Below are 20,191 nucleotides of genomic sequence, written 5' to 3' on the forward strand. Positions count from 1 at the left end.
CACGACTCTCCACGGCGTGGGGGATCCGTCCTCCAAAGGGGAAGTTCCTAGCCCTTGTCGTTCCTGCAGAATCTCCAGCTTCTACTGTCCAGTAGCAGCTTCTTTGCACCCACAGCTGGCATTTCCTGGGCATCTGCCCATCTCCGACTTGCTTGTGACTTTTGGACTTGGTCCCCTTGTTCCACAGGTACCCTCGACTGGAAATCCATTGTTGTTGCATTGCTGATTTGTGTCTTTCCTGCAGAATTCCCCTATCACGACTTCTATGTCCTTTGGGGAACTTTAGTGCACTTTGCACTCACTTTTCAGGGTCTTGGGGTGGGCTATTTTTCTAACCCTTACTATTTTCTAATAGTCCCAGCGACCCTCTACAAGGTCACATAGGTTTGGGGTCCATTCGTGGTTCACATTCCACTTTTGGAGTATATGGTTTGTGTTGCCCCTATCCCTATGTGTCCCCATTGCATCCTATTGTAACTATACATTGTTTGCACTGTTTTCTGATACTATACTGCATATTTTTGGTATTGTGTACATATATCTTGTGTATATTTGCTATCCTCATACTGAGAGTACACTCTGAGATACTTTGGCATATTGTCATAAAAATAAAGTACCTTTATTTTTAGTATATCTGTGTATTGTGTTTTCTTATGATATTGTGCATATGACACTAGTGGTACTGTAGGAGCTTCACTCGTCTCCTAGTTCAGCCTAAGCTGCTCTGCTAAACTACCATTATCTATCAGCCTATGCTGCTAGACACCCTATACACTAATAAGGGATAACTGGGCCTGGTGCAAGGTGTAAGTACCCCTTGGTACTCACTACAAGCCAGTCCAGCCTCCTACACTGCATAGTTATGGCACCCAGTACACTCCCCAGCTGGCATCTACACAAGAGTCACATGTGACCCACATGTTTTCACAAACATATCCACTACACGGTATTAGACCAGACTAGGATTTCGAGCAATACAACTGCCCCTCAAAATGTGACTGCCTCCCCCAAGTGCAAAAAAGACAGTTGGCGGGGGTGTACCTTACACTGCTGTTTAATTCCATCTGTGTCCTGCAACATGCTAAAATGTTGTTTGATGAGAAGGACCTAATTGACAATGCAACATAATGATGTATGTGAGCTTATGTCACATGTTTTTAGGGTGCAGATAGTCCAGTACAGCGTGTCATGCTGTCAAAATGTTGGCTGCCTGACCTACTCCACTGGACATTGGGAACCGCCTGTGACCGCCAGCGGAAGTCACCATGGCGGTAGGCGGTTACATCCATGGCGGAACCAGCCATAGGCTAACGTTGTTGCCAGTGGCGGTCGCAGGCCCATGACAGCATACGTGGTGGACGTGATTGCCATGTTTTGCAGACCCACTCACTTGACTCCTAACACTGCCAGGAAGATCTCCACTACCTAAGCTGCTGTGTACCGCCTCTGGGAGCAATCATGCCACATCCAGCAGGTGATAGGGCCCCTGCCTTGTCTCCAGAGGAGCTGGAGTGGCTCGTGGACGAGGTCCTACGCCTGTATGAACAGCTCTATGGTGCACCAGAGGAGCAGCTAAGTACCTTGTGCACAATGTTTCTGTGCTTCACCATCCTTTGCCCCCTCACTGGCTAGAATGTGGCCAGGTGTGCCAGGTTTACTATTTATGTGACTGCTGTTGCCGTCTGTGTGGCATCAATGGGATGGAAAGTGTTGAGTTATTGGTGGCCAGTGCCATATGTAAAGTTCATTCACATTGTGTTGTGAGGCTTTTTTGGGTTCCAAGATCCTCCTTGTGTTGGATGTAAATAACTAGGTGAGGAGAAATTATTGCCATCTACTGACATGTCTTTCCTCATGATTGTTGTAAATGTCAGACAACATGTATGTGCATGACAGTATAATCAGAGTATGTATGTTGTATGAGTTGGTTGTGAGTAATGTGAGCAATGTGTATGGTGCCACAGAGATTCACTAACACATCTGCTCTTGCTAAACTGTTGTTTGAAAGGCATCTCATGAGTCACTCTGCCCTTCAGGTTGCCACACACACAACATGCCAATTCGCCTTGGTCTACATGATGTACTGTAATGCTTGGAAGTGATTGGAATGGAGTGTCATGTAGGTTCTGTCTGCTTGGCCTGCAGATACCAGGGCCTGTCAAATGTGCCTCCCAGTATGGGTCATAGTGTAGGCTGGGGTAGGGTCACTGTGGCTATGCAACAGTGGCACTGTGCCCACTCCCTGTACCCCAGGAGATCCTGTCATGTAGCCAATATGAGGCTCTGTGGCAAATCCTGCCCAGAATGCCTCATTTCTGTGACTAGATTAGGAATAGGTCCAGAGATAAGTGTTTGATCTAAGCCATATGTGCACTTGGCATCATTGTCAATGTATGTCTTTCACTCATGATAGGTCCCTTACTCCCACAGCCCTGTTGTACTCTTCACACAGGGTATACTTGTCCTGTGCAGGCTTATTGCATGAATGACAGTCCCACAGTGCAGACAGTGTGTTGATCCCATGGAAGCCATGATATGTGACTCAGTAGCTTGGTCACATAGCAGAAACTGTACAACGCATGCCTGTGCTTGTTGAATGCCGTGTCTCTAGGAGGGACACAGCTATCCGAAGAACTGTGATGTGGTACAGGTACATACCACAGAACAACACCTGTGGAAGTGGCATGAGTCTGCATTTGTTATGGCACATGTCCACACATGGACAGGGAAGATACTTTGTGTACCCACCATGCCAGTCCCTTCACTGTTACCCATGTGTAATATTTGAGTTTGTACTCTGGCAGTTGGCTGAAGGGACTGCATGCAGAGTTAATCTCATAGAGTGTGATGTGCCTCACTACAGTCTATAATGTGAAGATGTCTAGCATACATGTGACAGAGCTTACATTGTTCTTTGTATGGAGCTTTAAGTCACTACTTTCCCTTGATAAGTGGAGCATGTCCATTGACATGATTTCTGTGCCATCACTGTTGCCAACATTCCTTGCGCCTACATGTCAGCATGTGTCCCTTTCTCTTTTGTAAAACATTTGTAAGCCTCTGTCTCATGCACGGTCTACCTTTGTTGATGGGATGATGTCGGTATTCCCTCATATATATGCGCATGGCAAACAGTGGGATAATACATCCACAATGGGGGTATATTTCATGTTGTGTCACAGACAGGAGGGTGTCACCAATGTTTGTTGTCTGACACATACCCTCACCCATCATAGCATGTCATTTGGCATGTGCAACTGCAGTGGCAATGGGGGACATGACAGGTAGGCCAAGAATTTAGAGTCAGAATGTGAATACCTCTGCCCTTGACGTGGTATCATGTGGAAAAGTGCATGTGTCATGGGTAAGATTTGTGCCCTGACTGTTAGCCAGCATGACGGAGTGACTAGCAGTTATGTTGGAATTGCGTGTGGTTGGATACAACAGACATCTGGGTCTGCAACCATAGTGGAGACAATGATGTAGCTTCCAACTGGGCAACATTTTGAGTGCCTTCAACAAGTGCTTGCAAATCTCCGGGCCTCTCCAACATCCAAGGGGGTAATGGTGTCTACTGATGCACTCAGAGTACGTAATTGTAAGGGGTGCCAGACATTAGCGGTGATTAGCCTGGGGCTTGCTGATTCATTGTGTTGTGGATTTTGGGGACATCTCTCCCTGACATATTGCACATGATGTCTACAGTGTCCATTTCCATGCCACATGGGTGGCCTATCTTAGCAACATTTATACTACCTCTCTGACCCTGCTGGGTCAAGGGCACCAGGTGGCTTACAAGCAGTGTGAATGTATATTTATGATCTGGCCCTAGAGACCACATGAGGGGTGGAGGAGTTGAGAAACCTGCAAACCTGGCTCTTGATGTTGATGTTGAGGCGGCTTGGTCTGATGAGGTTCATATTTTCTCAACGTAACATATAATAGTTGACATGCATGTGCAATTTAAAAAGAAAGGACGCCTAAAGCATGTGTTCCGCATGTATACACACACGCACACATATATATAAAAAATAGTCGACTGATGTGTGTAGGAGGCTGGCCTGACTTGTAGTGGGTACCAGAGGTACTTACACCTTGTGCCAGGTCCAGTTATCCCTTATTAGTGTAGAAGAGGTGTTTCTAGCAGCTTAGGCTGATAGAAGGTAGCTATGGCAAAGCAGCTTAGGCTGAACTAGGAGACATGTAAAGCTCCTATTATACCACTTATATCATATGCACAATATCATAAAAAAACACAATACACAGAGCTACTAAAAAATAAAGGTACTTTATTTTTATGACAATATGCCAAAAGTATCTCAGTGAGTACCCTCAGTAAGAAGGTAAGTACTATACACAAGTTATATGTACACAAACCAAAATTAGGTAAGTAAGAGCAAGAAAAGTAATGCAAACAGTGTAGAATTACAGTAGGTTGCAATAGGAGAACATAGTTATAGGGGCAACACAAACCATATACTCCAAAAGTGGAATGCGAACCACGAATGGACCCCAGACCTATGTGAGCTTGTAGAGGGTTGCTGGGACTGTAAGAAAACAGTGAGGGTTAGAAAAATACCCCAACCCAAGACCCTGAAAAGTAGGAGTAAAGTACACCTACTACCCCCAGAGAGCACAATAGTCGTGATAGGGGGATTCTGAAGGAAGAACAAACACCAGCAGTGCACTGACAATTGATTTCCGGACCTGAGGACCTGCAAGGTAAGGGGACCAAGTCCAATAGTCGCGACAGTGTCCAAGGGGGGCAGGAGCCCAGGAAACCCCGGATGAAGGTGCAAGGAAGCTGCCTCCAGTTAGAAGAAGCTTGGAGTTCTCCAACAAAGAAGAGGACTAGGGACTTCTCCTTTAGAAGATGGATGTCCCACGTCGCGATGAAGCTTGCAGAGGTGTCCCCACGCAGAAATACTGCAAACAAGCCTTGCTAGCTGCAAGGGTCGCGGTAGAGGTTTTTGGGTGCTGCTGAGGACAAGGAAGGACCAGGATGTCGCCACTTGGAGGAGGAGACAGAGGGGGTGCTCAGCAATTCAGAGAGCCCTCACAGAAGCACGCAGCACCCGTAGAAGTACCCCAACAGGCACTTAGAAGAAGAGTGAACCGGAGTCCATGCGAAGTTGCAAAAGGGGGTCCCACGACGTCGGAGGATAACCAAGAAGGCTGTGCACTGCAGGACGGAGTGCTGGGGACCCAGGCTAGGCTGTGCACAAAGGAAATCCTGGAAGAGTGCACAGAAGCCGGAGCAGCTGCAAATCATGCAGTACACAGCTTTGCAGTCTGGCGTGGGGAGGCAAGGACTTATCTCCACCAAACTTGGACTGAAGAGTTACTGGACTGTGGGAGTCACTTGGACAGAGTTGCTGTGTTCCAGGGACCACGCGTCAGGATGAGAGGGGACCCAGAGGACCGGTGATGCAGTCTTTTGGTGCCTGCATTAGCAGGGGGAAGATTCCGTCGACCCACGGGAGATTTCTTTGGAGCTTCTGGTGCAGGGTGAAGGCAGGCTACCCCGAGATCATGCACCACCAGGAAACAGTCGAGAAAGCCATCAGGATTAGGCGCTACAATGTTGCTGGTAGTCATCTTGCTACTTTGTTGCGGTTTTGCAGGCGTCCTGGAGCAGTCAGCGGTCGATCCTTGGTAGAAGGTGAAGAGGGAGATGCAGAGGACCTCTGCTGAGCTCTTGCATTCGTTATCTGAAGAATTCCCCAAAGCAGAGACCCTAAGTAGCCAGAAAAGGAGGTTTGGCTGCCAAGTTAGGAGGATTGGCTACCAAGAGAGGTAAGAGCCTATCAGAAGGAGCCTCTGACGTCACCTGCTGGCACTGGCCACTCAGAGCAGTCCAGTGTGTCCCCAACACCTCTGTTTCCAATATGGCAGAGGTCTGGGACACACTGGAGGTGTCCAGTTTCGCGCCAGAGCAGGGTTGGGGGATCCCTGAACCGGTGTAGACTGGCTTATGCAGAGATGGGCACCATCTGTGCCCATCAAAGCATTTCCAGAGGCTGGGGAGGCTACTCCTCCCCAGCCCTTCACACCTATTTCCAAAGGGAGAGGGTGTAACACCGTCTCTCAGAGGAAATCCTTTGTTCTGCCTTCCTGGGCCAGGGCTGCCTGGACCCCAGGAGGGCAGAAACCTGTCTGATGGGTTGGCAGCAGCAGCAGCTGCAGTGGAGACCCCGGAAAGGCAGTTTGGCAGTGCCCGGGTTCTGTGCTAGAGACCCGGGGGATCATGGCATTGTCCCCCCAATACCAGAATGGTATTGGGGGGACAATTCCATGATCTTAGACATGTTACATGGCCATGTTCGGAGTTACCATTGTGATGCTATACATAGGTAGTGATCTATGTATAGTGCACGCGTGTAATGGTGTCCCTGCACTCACAAAGTCCGGGGAATTTGCCCTGAATGATGTGGGGGCACTTTGGCTAGTGCCAGGGTGCCCACACACTAAGTAACTTCGCACCCAACCTTCACCAGGTGAAGGTTAGACATATAGGTGACTTATAAGTTACTTATGTGCAGTGGTAAATGGCTGTGAAATAACGTGGACGTTATTTCACGCAGGCTGCAGTGGCAGGCCTGTGTAAGAACTGTCAGAGCTCCCTATGGGTGGCAAAAGAAATGCTGCAGCCCATAGGGATCTCCTGGAACCCCAATACCCTGGGTACCTCAGTACCATATACAAGGGAATTATATGGGTGTACCAGTATGCCAATGAGAATTGGTAAATTTAGTCACTAGCCTATTAGTGACAAAGTTGGAAAGCAGAGAGAGCATGATCACTGAGGTTCTGGTTAGCAGAGCCTCAGTGAGACAGTTAGGCATCACACAGGGAACACATATAGGCCACAAACTTATGAGCCCTGGGGTCCTGGCTAGCAGGATCCCAGTTACACATAACAAACACACTGACAACATAGGGTTTTCACTATGAGCACTGGGCCCTGGCTAGCAGGATCCCAGTGAGACAGTGAAAACACCCTGACATATACTCACAAACAGGCCAAAAGTAGGGGTAACAAGGCTAGAAAGAGGCTACTTTCCTACAATGTGCTAATATAAATCGTGATGATGGTGGGCTACGGTAACATGTTTTCTACTTATTACATAGCATTGTATTAAAGAAAAATAGTGAAAGTGGTTTAAATTGTCTGCCTACTTCAAGTACAAACATATTTATCACCTTACTCAAGGTAACACCATAAGTGTATCATTTTTAAAACATGGAGATCTTCAAATATGGAGTTTCCTGAGCATAGGCCCCTCCTTTCAGGCGTAAATTTCCCTTTTGAGAGTGCTAAGTATGGTGCATGTTTGTCCCTTTTGAGCAAGATTACATTGTGATTCGAAGTGTGCATAAGGGTTAATAAAGGTATACGCATGTGGGGAGGCATGACACAAATGGCACTCTGCATGGTTGTATATGATTGGAGCAATTCCAAATATGAGGGCCCCATAAGTAAGGGAGGCCCTCGTAGTTTGGACATCTATACATAAGGAGGTTGGAAAATAAGGGAGTGCCATTAAAGGGTTTGTCACAAGCTTTTTGCACATGCATGAGTTAGGTAATGCACTTAGTGATGCATGAAAGTGAGGTGTATCTAAGGCAAACAGTGAATCAAAAGTATATTGATTATAAAGAAATAAAATGATATGGCTAAGACCTGTGATATGTGGACAGTGATGGTTTTAAAAAACGAGTTGAATGACGCCACAAATACAGAACATAAAAAACTGTGGCTAAACAGGCTTTGAGAGTTGGAAGTTTGTGAGATTGAGTACGAATGGAGTGATAGTAGCAGAGTGAGAAGGGGCAAAATGAGTTAATATTCTATCTTGTTGATTAATAGTAAAGAAATAAAGTGTAATTTATTTTGTACATGTAAATAAGTATTGTGCATAGTAATGTATGAAGTTTGATGTAATTTATACATGTAAATAGACAATATTGTAAGAATTAATCAAAAATAAAAATACTGATGAATAAGTAAATGATTATGTTGTTGAAATTATATGTGTAGTAATAGTAGGTTTACCATACTTGGACGAATGCCGTAATTTAAACATAGGCAAGCAGGATCTTTTGTTTGGTTTGACTTTAAGATCCCCCCAATCCTGTGCCTTTGATAAAATTCTTTGGGGGTGCCTCAGTTCAGTAATATATTTTTACTCTTGATTTTCCTGAAATTACTACAAACCTTTCCTGCAGAAAGCTCACATCTGCATGCTGCATCCCATACCTTGCAAAACACTTGCAAGGAGTAAGGGGGTGGGCAGCAACTTTCTTTTTCCTTGCAGCACCCGAAGGCAGTACAGTCCCTGAAGTGTAGGTGTGACAGGTTCAGAATGTGGGTGATTTTTTGGGCAGCCTGTATGTTTGTTGGGTCGGTGTGCCAAGTTTTACTATTTATTTCCCTGATATTACTACAAACCTTTCCTGCAGCAAGTATAAATGCATGCAGTCTCCTATACCTTGCAAAAAGTCTATTTGGCATGTCTTGACAAGTTCAATACTGCCCTGATTTGCAAATGTAGGGCACATTTTAACTGTCTGATTTGCTAATCGGGGTCACCTTTATTTTGGTCTTATTATCTGTCCCAGTTTGACCTGGTTTAGGGAAGGAGGATATATTTTTGTATGTCTGGCCTGAGTGTCTGACACCTTAGGACTACGTTGTCCATAGCTTTTTAGACTTCCATGAAAAAGCACTACCTGCTACGGCAGTCTAGTGGCCCCCCTGCCTGGCCCAGCCAAAGAACATGTCAGACACACTCATAGGAACTTTTGGTGTCAGTCTAGTCAGGTGAGTTGTGCAACTCTTTCTGCACTTAAGTCCACTCATCTCTGCAGCATGTGCATTAGCCTACCAGGCCGCCCTTCCAGTTTTAGTTATATTTTACTGACAACCTTTCATGTTTTTCTTCATTTCATTATATTTTCAGTAGTACTGCTCTCTAAAACTATTACAGTGTTGATCCATGAAGCTAAGCATATGGCTCCACAGGCCCTATGAGAGCTTCCGCATGGTATATCTTAATTGTGAAGAATGAAGGTGTTGCATGTGTTTTGTTCAGTAGGGTCACCGTTAAAAGATGCTGTAGGTTGGTTACCTTCCATTTCAAAACTTTGTGTTAGTTTTAAGATATTGTAGAACTAGGTTAAGGGGGGGTGGGGGGGGGTCAGGCTCTGACCAAAAGAAGAATTATGCAGATAACAGTGCTTTGATTCAAGCACAAAACAGGTTTTTTTTTTGCATTTTTAAAAAGGGAACAGAACTTAACTACAATGCTGAAATAAGTCTAGACATGTTTGAACATTGCCAACCTGAAAGAATAATTGGGAAAAAATCTGGGGGGGCGGAGTCGATGATTTATTTACCCCACTGGGGGGCGCGGCATTAAAAAGTTTGAAAAACATAGCTCTAAGGGTCACACATAGGTAGTTCAAGGTCACTTATTACTACAGTGAGCCAACAGAAATGTGATACATAAAGAAACTGAAAACGTGGCAGCACAGCACATTAGCCCTTTCGACCTCGCCAGATTGGCCGAAACACTGAACTCTTCCTCAAATCTACCACACAAACTACCTGACTGACTTAGCCATACTCTGACTGAAGCCTCCTTCCACCACCACGGAGCGTCACGCTCGTGACGTCAGAGCGTATGACGTTTTACGTCCTCATTGGCGGTACCGCGTGGAGAGCGCCAACGAGTGGGAGAAAGCAGCGAGTACGTACTCCTTTTTTTACCTCAGGCTTAACCGTTTGTCTCAGTTTTAAACAATTCCTTCCAGCCTTGTTGGCAGTCTGTACGGTATTTGACTTTCTCGCCGTACAGAAGGTGTTTGTTCTCGGCTAGCTCTCTGTGGACCGCCTTGTGACCATGACTCTTGGAAACGTGACAAACGAGTATTTCTGTGCACGGCTTTGTATTCCTTCAGCCGACTGCTTCCTGGTGTGCAGCCAGGGCAGTCCGCACTAAGGCTATTTTAGGCCCTCTGACGGATTAAAGTGAGGAGGAAGCAGCAGGCCCCTATTCCGCCAGCTCTCAGTGTTGCATTTCTAGGCCGCGAACGGATCACCGCGCCAGGCTCTCTGGCCCAATTACCCGCCGTTTAGCATACAAGCAGTCTATTCACAATTACCTCTCCTCCCCTGCAGGCCTTCTAAGGGTCAGAGGCGAGCCGTAGCCATTGTTGGCGAGGGTGCCGCAGCACCGCTTCAAAGCAAGGAGAGGCACGGCACCCTCTCGTGTGACAGTCATGGATACCTTGGAGTCTCACAACAGAAAGCGCATGCTGTTGTCTTGTAACAAAGCAAACGAGACGTGTCCCTTGTCTTCGTTGTATGGAAAGTCGCGTTTCACCTCTGGCTGTGTAAGCACCTGCAGGCTCTCCCAGTAACCTACATTCATCGGACTGGCCGTACTTTCAGGCATGAGGAAGTTAAGATCTCGCTATACACTTCCCAGCTGCTTCTCGTGTCGTTATGAATTGGGATATTCTTCAAAAGACTCTCACATTAGTGCTGGGCGGTGTGAGTAGTTTCGGGGCAGAACGCTTTCTGTCCACAACGCCACTGTCTTAGTCACGCCAAGATACCAGCTCTTCAGAGGTCCATTTCACGTTGAAAGAGGGCTAGCGTAAGACATTCCTGTACTAGTGGCTTACAGTACATGACACAACGGCCTTGGATCTCTTTACGTGGTACAAAATCGACATTTCCAATAGTCAACCTGATAATGTAGGGAGCCTAACAAATTCAAGAAGGAGGATCCTTTCAGAACTTTTTGAAAAAACTAGGCGTGCTATCGGTAATCTACACCTAATAGTCGTAGTCAATGTGTTTAACATTTGAAGACTGCTTTGTAAATTTTAGGTATTTAGTGAAACCAAAACAAATGTAGACCTTTGCAGTCATATTTGTTCAGAAATACAATCCCAGAACAGATCATAAAATGTGTGCCTGCTTCTGCAGTTCTTTATATTGAAATCATTTTATTTTCAACTTAAGTGGTGCAGGGTGGCTCAAGGAATTAACTAATGTCTGTGTGTGATTTACCTTTAGTATTGTGTTTAGCTATATAAAGCCAACTGTCCTTTAATGAGCCAACGAATACTGTTTCTTAATTATTTGCATAAAAATAGGTTGCAGCAGTAGTGCAAAGTATCCTGACCAAATATTTTATTATGCTGCCCTATATTCCAGGGTAATATCTAGAATGATGAGAACCTACACAGCAAGTCAGAATGCTGCTGAATATGTTTTGAGGCTGCCCAATATACCACGGTTCTGGTGACTATAGTATGTGCTGCAGTAGTGTACAATATGCCAGATTTTGTTCCAAATATGCCTGAATGACAAAAATAGTAACCAAATGCCCTGAAGCGGTGCTGCAAATGGTAGTGTCGTGGTCTGTACCACACGTGGCACCATATATGAACACAGTTGTGTACAGAATGGTAGAGGCAGTGCTCAATATGGCACAGATTCCTCTCTTTATTCTAGCTGGGGTTCTCACTGTACAAGGAATGTTGCTCAGTAGAGCATGATAACTGGCCAAATGACATCCTACTCAGAGGGACATTGATGGTGCTCAAAATGCTAGGAGTGCGCTGTGTGACATGTCATAGGGGACGTTCAGAATGCTAGGGCTTAACATATAACTGAAAAGTGTGTTAATGCGTTGTCAGGGGTTTTACATTTATTTTTTTATCAAGCCTTCTATTTTTATTTTTTAAATATTTTTGATTGAATTTTACAAAACAAGTCACTGTGCTACACACGTGTGTTAGTATTGACATGATGTTGGTGATATAATAAATCCTTTATATTCACACAACTTAAAACAACTTACACAAATTGTACACATCCAGGTCCAGGTGCTCCATCCAGTATTTTTAATTATTGCCTTTGCCGTTGAATGGTATATTTTGGTGTAGAGTGGCCCCACGTCATTCCCGGGGTTGACTCATTGATGTTGGTCAGGGGGGGGTGCCGATCTGCTGGGATGCTAGTGTCGAGTGTTTTTGTTGTGCAGGCGAGTAAGTTCTACATGGTGCTCGTGCGTTCAGTGGCTAGTATATTGTCGGTGGGTGTGGGGTGTTGTTGATGGAATTGGGTATGTCCGCTGCTGGGATGTTATGTCACAGCCAGCTGCATGCCGGTGACTGTCTGGGTGTTAGTGTTATTGCATAGCTCATGGTGGTTTCTCAGCATTTTTTGCCTCTAGCTTAGATTATAATGTCCTCCATACTTCGCAGCCTGCTTGTCGCAGTCCCTTGCGCGCTAATTTCTTTAGTACCTGGTACTCTGTGCAGGACCATCGCAGCATGAGGGTGTGCCAAGCTTTCAAATCAGGTGCGTTGGGCGCTTTCCAGTTCATGGCTATCAGTCTTTTGTACATTACATAAGCCAGGTCTGCAAACTTATGTAGCTGTTTGTGTTTTTTCCCCCTTGTCCTGAGTCCTAACAGGCAAGACTTGGGGTCCGTGCCCAGGTCGAGGCCCGTCGTTTCTGCTATTATTTTTACCACCCCAGCCCATTCTTTTTGTACCCGAGGACAATCCCAGACCATATGGTAGAATTGCGCCCCTGGGGCATTGCATCTAGGGCAGGCCGGGTCCGACCCAGGGAACATGCGTTTAATCCTAGCTGGTGCTAAATATGTTTGGTGTATGTAACTGAACTGAGTGTAGCGGAATCTGGGGTTTCTTGACACCTCGCAGGTGTGGTATAAGGCTTTTGACCATTCTTCCTGTGAGATCCGGACCGGCAAGATGGCGTTCCACCTCTCCCTAGCTTTTACCAAGTTGGATTCAAGGGGCTTACTCACGAGTTTGTATGAGTTCGAGACTGCTTTTGCTTGGGTGTCGCAGCTCAACATGTGGTGTAGTGTGGGGGAGTTCTCTGGCTCTAGTTCTCCAGCTGCCCATGTTTTTCTAATTGAGTGACATATGGCGTGGTAGGCCAAGAATTGTCCCGGGCTCACCGCTGTGAGGGCTTGCATGGATTCAAACGTCATTAATTTACCTTCCTCAAAGCAGTCTCCCACTGAATGTATGCCCGCCTCCGACCAGACTGCGGGCGAGTGTGACCCAGTCTCGGCCCAACCGGGAAGCTGATCCAGCGGGATGAGCGGCGAGTAAGGGAGTTCTTTTGAGTCTATTTGGATGTACCTCCTCCAACATGCGTGAGCCACTGCCATCAGTGGGTTTTCACTTACGCTTTTTGTTTTTTTTATTTGTCAGCCATGCGAGCAGGGGGGCCCCTTGGAGTCTGGTCGAAAGCCAGACGGATTCCGCCGACTCAAGCCTATGAATCCAGTTCAGTATCCACTGTAGCTGCGCGGCCGCATAGTCGAGTTCAAAATTAGGGGCGCCCAGTCCACCTGCGTCGACCGGGCGCTGCAGCGTGGAGAGTGCGATGCGCTTCCTGCCCTCTCCCCATATAAGCTGTAGTAAGATAGCATTCAAATTATTGAAGAAGCTCTTAGGCACAACGAGCTGCAGTGCAGCGAAGTAATATAGCAATCTAGGCAGTCTCAGCATGTTCGCTATGGCCACTTTGCCCAGTGGTGAAAGTGGTAGTTTATTCCAGAATCGCATTGACCCCTTCATGGAGGCCATAGCACTCCCCAGGTTACCATCCCTGAGGTCCTCTGTTTTATGATAGATGTGAACCCCTAGGTATTTAAATGTACCAAAGCACCATTTCAGGCATCCCACTGGGGCGTTTTCTTGTTTCGGCAGGGGCCAGCTGGTTAGTGGGAACACGCAGGATTTTCCCCAGTTTACCACTAGGCCCGAGATCCCTCCGTACTCAGACAGCAACGATATCACTGAGGGCAGCACCTCTCTTCCTTTCCGTACATATATTAAGGCGTCATCTGCATATAGTGATATAGCATGGTAGGTCCAGTTTCTAATTATCCCCCACCTTTCCTTCATTGCGCGTATTCGCGCTGCCAGTGGTTCCATTGCTATGGCAAACAGCAGGGGGGATAAGGGGCAGCCCTGCCGTGTACCCATGTTGATCGGAAAACTCCCTGATATAACCCCACCCGTCTTCACCCTGGCCTGTGGGTTGGTGTATAGTGTCTGTACCCAGTGTGTGAATTTGGGGCCAATGCCCATTTGCTGCATGGTGGTGAACAAGAAATCCCATTCTAGTGTGTCGAATGCCTTCTGGATGTCAAGTGAGATCACCATTTCCTCGTATGCGTACAGGAGAGTGTCACCCATCACGCTCAGCAGCCTCCGTATATTGAGGAAAGTGTTACGTTGTGTGATGAACCCGTTTTGGTCTTCGTGTATCAGGGTGTGCATGCAAGGGGCTAACCTGTTGGCCAATATTTTACCTAGTATTTTACAATCTAAGTTTAGCAGCGACAGTGTTCTGTAGGATTTAACATCAGTGGGGTCGCGTCCTTGTTTAGGAAGGACCACTATCATTGCCTCTCTCAGCGTTGGGGGTAAGGTCCCACTGGCCCACGCCTCCTCAAATACTTTCAGCAAGTGGGAGTTTAAACGTGTCGTAAAGGTAGAGTAGTATTCTAGTGGGAGGCCGCCTGCGCCTGGCGCTTTATTCCTAGGCAGTTGTGCTAGAGCTAAGTTTAGTTCCCCCAGTGTCAGGGGGGCCTCTAGCGTCTCCCTGTCTACTTGTGAGAGTTGCGCCAGGGGTGAGCCCGCCAGGAAGGACACAAGTTGTTGGGTGGTGCATGATGTGCGTTTGGTGTATAAGTTCGTGTAGTATTCCCTGAACGTGTCGTTTATTTCTTCCTGCCTGGTAGCCATTGTGTCTGCGCCTGTCTCTATAGCCCCGATAGGTGAGCGCTGCCGGTCTTCGGGTAGGAGCCACGCAAGTAGCCTACCCGATCTGTCTCCTTCCATTTGTAGTCGCATCAAGTGGTATTTATAGTCATGTCGGCGGAGTGTGGCGTCGGCCTCAGCGTATTCTGCGCGCGCGTCTTTTAGCGCCGTGTAGGGCGTTTCGTTGTGAGCTACTGCAATTTCTAACGCGCTCAGTTTCTTTTCCAGTTTGCTGACCTCTGCGTGTAGTGTGTGTCTCACCCCCCAAGTGGTTGAAATACAACGGCTGCGGACCACTACCTTATGTGCATCCCACTCTACTGCTCTTAGGTTTGTGGATCCAACATTTGTTTCCCAGTACTGTTTCAACTGGATCCCTAACCCTACTGTATACTCGTAACAAACTACACACCCCGCGGGTGCGTGAACAAACCTTTGTCCATGTGGATATCTGTGGGGGGAGCAATTTTACCGACCAGATGTTGCACGTTTATGGGGCTCACATCTTTTCCGCAGACCCGATTTGCAAACAACGTTGGGCGCTCCCGGGGTGGGTTGTTCCCTCCCCCCCTTGCTCTATTGCTGCCAGCAGTGCACCAAGTGGGAAGAAAAGCATTGTTCAAAAGATACATAGCGACATGAGTGGTAGCCTCCCACATTTAGTAGCGCACACGTTGTCCTGTGCTGTCCATCAGTTTTAGCAGTCAGTTCAAGCGGGGGGGGTGACTCAGCGGCTCACAGTCAAAGTGCGTCTGCGGTTCTGGGGGTAAACTCCGGACCCTTTAGCACGTCTGTTAGTGTAGAGTCTGAGCTGACCGAGTCCGACTCCGAGCCGTCCTTGGGGTGTGACCGGAGGGCCTCAAAGGAGTTCTGTGTTAGCAGGGGAGTTTCTTTCAGGACCTTAGCTCTTTCCTCTGCGGCCTGTTTCTCAGTGGGTTGTCCCCTGGTGCGTCTCTTAGTACATTTCCGCAGGGAGGATATTAGCCAGTCTTCGCCAGTGCCATCGCCCTCCTGGGGGTGAGCGAGCCCTTTGGCGTGGTTCCACGTCCAGGTATCCTCCGGGGAGGTAAACACGTGGGTGCGTTCGTCAGTTGACACTCTTAATTTAGCAGGGAACAGTAAGGCGTACTTGATGTCATGCTCGCATAGACGCTGTTTTATTTTGGCATAGGAGTTACATTGTTTTTGTACCTCTTGAGTAAAGTCTGGGTAGGCGCTAATGACTGAGTCCTCATATCTGAAGGGACCTTTGTTGTGGAACTGCTGCAGTATTGCATCGCGGTCTCTAAAATTTAGGAACCTGGCTATCAGCGATCTTGGCGGTTGGCCCAGAGCCGGGGGTCTTCCCGGGATTCTGTGCGCCCTTTCCTCAGAGAAGAACTTCGATTGGGCCCCATTTAGAACTTCTTTGATTAGCCAATGTTCCAGCAAGAGTTCCGAGTTTTGGTCCAGTGATTTTTCAGGGAATCCCAAGAAACATACATTGTTGCGACGGGATCTACCCTCCGCCTCTTCCGCTCTTTTCCACAATGCCTTCACCTCTGCGTCCAGGCGGAGAATTTGTTTTTGGTTGTCCGAGACCGTGGGAGTCAGTTCACTTAGCGCCTCTTCCGTTGACTTCACTCTCTCAGACAGTTTGCAATGGTCCACTCTGAGTAGGTTCAGATTTTGCGATACCGTATCTATTCTGTTTTCCAGTGAGGATTTAGTGTTCATGATTGCCTGTAGCACTTTTTCAAATTGTGAGGAGTGGGCCTGGGGTGTGCTTTCCAGCGACTGTAAGGTTGGTATTAGCTGTTGGTCGCCAGGTGTCGGTCCATGTGTACTTAGGTCTTACCTTTTCGCAGATTTGGATTTCCCGGCCATTTTGCTTAACTTCTGGGGGCCCTCTGAGTTGCTGCGCAGCACCACCGACCACGATCCGGGCGGCTGATTACGCTGATGGCGCACCCGCGCCTCGCCGTTTGTGTCTCCTCACCTCTCACATGGCCACTTGTGTTCTCCGGGCAGGCCAGGCAGTGGTAACGTGCCCCGATGACCAGCTGCCGCTGGGCACCCCGCAGTCCGAAAAACCGGCCCCCTTGGCACCCTCTATATGATGTTTTAGCCTCCGGTTGGTGAGGAGGAGGCGAGGGCGGGCAGGTTTCCCCAGATTCAGGACCCATAGACAAACGAAGAGAAAAGGGGGAGGTGTACCCTCACTACCCGCGCCGGTTCCCCCGCAGACGTCAGGCTCCTGGCGCTGGATGAGCCGAGGCCCGCCCCTCCCTCGATGCGGCCCCCCCCGCTGCCACGCACTCACTGCGCACCCTGTCCCTGTCCCTGCGGCCTGGTCCGCGGGACGCGCTCTCTACGGGGTCGGCCGCCGCGGCCTCCCCGGAGCTCCCGGACTCCCCGCGGCCGCTGTTCGGTCCGTGCCACCACGCCGCTCAGCCCCGGTCGAGGGCAGACCCAGCTCCCGCAGTCAGCAAATGTCTCCCCGGGAGCGCCCTGCAGATGACTTTGGCGAGCCCGGGACGGAGCGCTCAATTAAGCGTCCTTCTCGGCCGCCATTTTGGCTCCTCCCCTTATCAAGCCTTCTATATATACACATTGCACTATTTATAAGTAAAATACTGCCTACTCCTCAGTGGGTCTCAAAGCACTATGTATAATATTAATGTAAACTTTCAAAACATCAAACTGTTGTTATAATACAAAGGTTAACAGCCCTGCTTGGTGGGGTTCTTTTTTCCATGCTTTGATATATAGTTAATCGTAAGCCCAATGCAGGCCAATGTCTAACATTATTAAGACAATATTTTAACACTCCATGAGAAATAGAAAAAAAAACCTCTTGTTATTTTAGTACTTCAACACGTGGACATCTGAAGGTGCTTCTGGGCACTGGCTACATCAGGGTCCACCTCTCATTCCCCAGCAGTCAAACTGAGTAAAGGAGTGTATTTCACTGAAAATCAGTTTATAGTTTCTAGAACCTTTCTCTGCAAAAGGTTGAGAGAGTCCCTTTGTAGCATTCTTCATTCAAGAGACACGGGCAGTCTGAAAAGAGTCATTACACCCTCGTCCAGTTTCCTCTCACAGCCCTTACCAGATGTGAGAGCTTCTATCCATATAGACATTTGTGGTCTAGCCAGCTGAAAAAATACACCTATGGTGGTGTCCCCAATCCCATATGGCTATCCAAGGCCATAAGAAAGGTATTTCTGGGCATAATGTCCTGATTTTCCACTTGTTCTTTGTAATTCATTGCCTCTGTTCCAGCAGAGGTGAGAGTATTTAATGTTCAGTTTTATGTTTTTTAATATATACTTTCCTCAGTTTTAAGGCCTGTTATAGCAGCTTTTATTCACAGATAAAGGTCATACTGACTGCTGGGCGCTCGGCACTGCATTCCATAGCAAAATAATCTCTGGGTGGTGTTCTGTAATCTGTTCCGATCGCATATTTTTTGTGCTTTGATTAGGAGCACCTCTTCACATTTTTAAGTTTATTGACTTAGTTTGTTCAGCACTTGATGCAGCCTCACATCTTCTCCTTTCTCGTGAGAGTTGGTTCCCTTTGTTAGAAGCTGTCCTCTGTATCAAACAAGCTTCATTATAAATGCAACGGGTCTCGCATTTCTCCGAGTTAGAGCTATTAGCAGTTGAAAACTCCCAACCAGACTTTCTTGCCGCATTAAATGGAAAAAAGAGCGTGATGGTGCTGCTGCAGTTCACTCGTAGTGAAACGTAGCGGCAAAAGTGCAATTATCTACGTAACCAGCAAAAGTGCAATTAGCTATGTAACGGGGTCGATGTCCTGGAAAGTGCTCGACTTCTGCCAAGCAAGATTGCGCTGCGAAAAAAAGTTAAAAAGTAGTCCACACACCGGACGGAAAACAGCGAGCCTTGCATGTTTTCAGTACTTGGTTGCTGCGCTTGACAAGCGCTAACCACCAGAAAAGGCATGACATATGCACCCCTCCCACTAATGAAAGCAAGCAGATTTTAACAAGCAAGCCCACGAACCAACAAACGACACAGACGTGACATGGACGGGGCTCTGAGCCCTTTACTAACTAATAAAGCGTCTGGCATGCCACGCAGGCTCGACCATAGAAATGTATGTCAGAGAGGGGCTATGGAGAGATGAGGTGCACTGCTAGAGGTGGTAGCGAGGGAATTCGTGGAGAATGAGATCATGGGGTGGGGAGGAACACCAAAAAGAATGTTGCCCCAGGGGCCACCAGCTCTAAAGCCGGCCATGAGCGAGACGGAATGTTTAAGTACAAAACTGGCGTACATTCCCCTGCAAAACAGAGCTATGCAGGCCACCACATCAGAATCTTAGAAGGGTTTGTTGCAAAAAAAAAAAAAAAAAATTGGAAATGTAATGTTCACTTTCACTTGCACTGGAAAAGGATGTTTAAGAACAATAAAAAAATAAATATATATGAAAAGTCCCAGCTTAAATAGTACACTAATCAGCCCTTTTTGGGGATTATGTGGGTTTAATCTGCCGGGTGCATATGTAGGGAACACCAATGACGCCTGTTTTCATTCAATCTGGAATTGCTGTTCGGGAGTGGACTAAACAAAGGTGTTTTATGTTGGATCATAAGAATGCATCTGTACCCCGCCGTGACGCTAAATACATTCACTAGAGTCCACAGAAACCAAGACCATAGAAAGGTTAAATTCTGCACAGATGATTTTTTTCTCCTAGGTTAAAATGCTAATTCTGAATGTTCTTCCCGATAAATGTTGAAAGGTAAGCCTGGCAAAAATGTCTGCCCCTCAAATAAGAAAAGAAATGCTTTCTGAGGAAAGATATGCCAATGAAGCTTGGAAATTTCGCAGGAAATACCACTTCATAATGTACTTGTATCATGTGTCGGCAACTGATAACAAAGAAAAGAGTGAAAGAGAAATTGTTTTTACCATTTCTAGATATTGCGTATTATGTTTTTGCATGGAGAACGAAAGAAGATAAGGCAGTGGCGAAAGGTGGCTGCCCTTCAGTCTGTGGGAAGGAATGTAAACAAAAGGCGAGTTGTGAGCTGATGTGTAAAGGAAGCCGGTCCCAATGGCTCATAACGGATGGCAGCAGCAGAGCCAATGTATGTTGGAAAGAGCCTCCCGGTGTCAGCAATTTCAGTTTCAATTTATTACAATAATGCATTCAGGGTGCTTTGCTTGCCACACAGAGGAATAGACTGCAAAAAGCAGACAGAACGAAGCGCTCCTCAAAGAATTCACAACAGATGCTTCCGAAGTTTAAAAAAAAAAAAAAAAAAAAGTCATTTTATTTAAGAGAGGTTGCTGTAACAGGCATGAATGTTTAACAAAAGCCGAAGGGACAAAATGTACATCGTAAC

At 47.0% G+C, this 20,191-nt stretch overlaps 1 long non-coding RNA gene across 1 annotated transcript in view; it reads left to right on the forward strand.

The window, feature by feature from the left end:
* The first annotated feature begins 9,666 nt into the window (after positions 1-9,666).
* Positions 9,667-20,191, forward strand: part of LOC138283716 (uncharacterized) — a 270,018-nt gene continuing 259,493 nt past the window's right edge. Inside the window, exon 1 of the long non-coding RNA XR_011201293.1 lies at positions 9,667-9,752. This is a non-coding gene — a long non-coding RNA (uncharacterized lncRNA). The remainder of the gene's footprint in view (positions 9,753-20,191) is intronic.

This window comes from Pleurodeles waltl, chromosome 3_1, assembly GCF_031143425.1.
Source record: "Pleurodeles waltl isolate 20211129_DDA chromosome 3_1, aPleWal1.hap1.20221129, whole genome shotgun sequence".
Classification (NCBI taxonomy): domain Eukaryota; kingdom Metazoa; phylum Chordata; class Amphibia; order Caudata; family Salamandridae; genus Pleurodeles; species Pleurodeles waltl.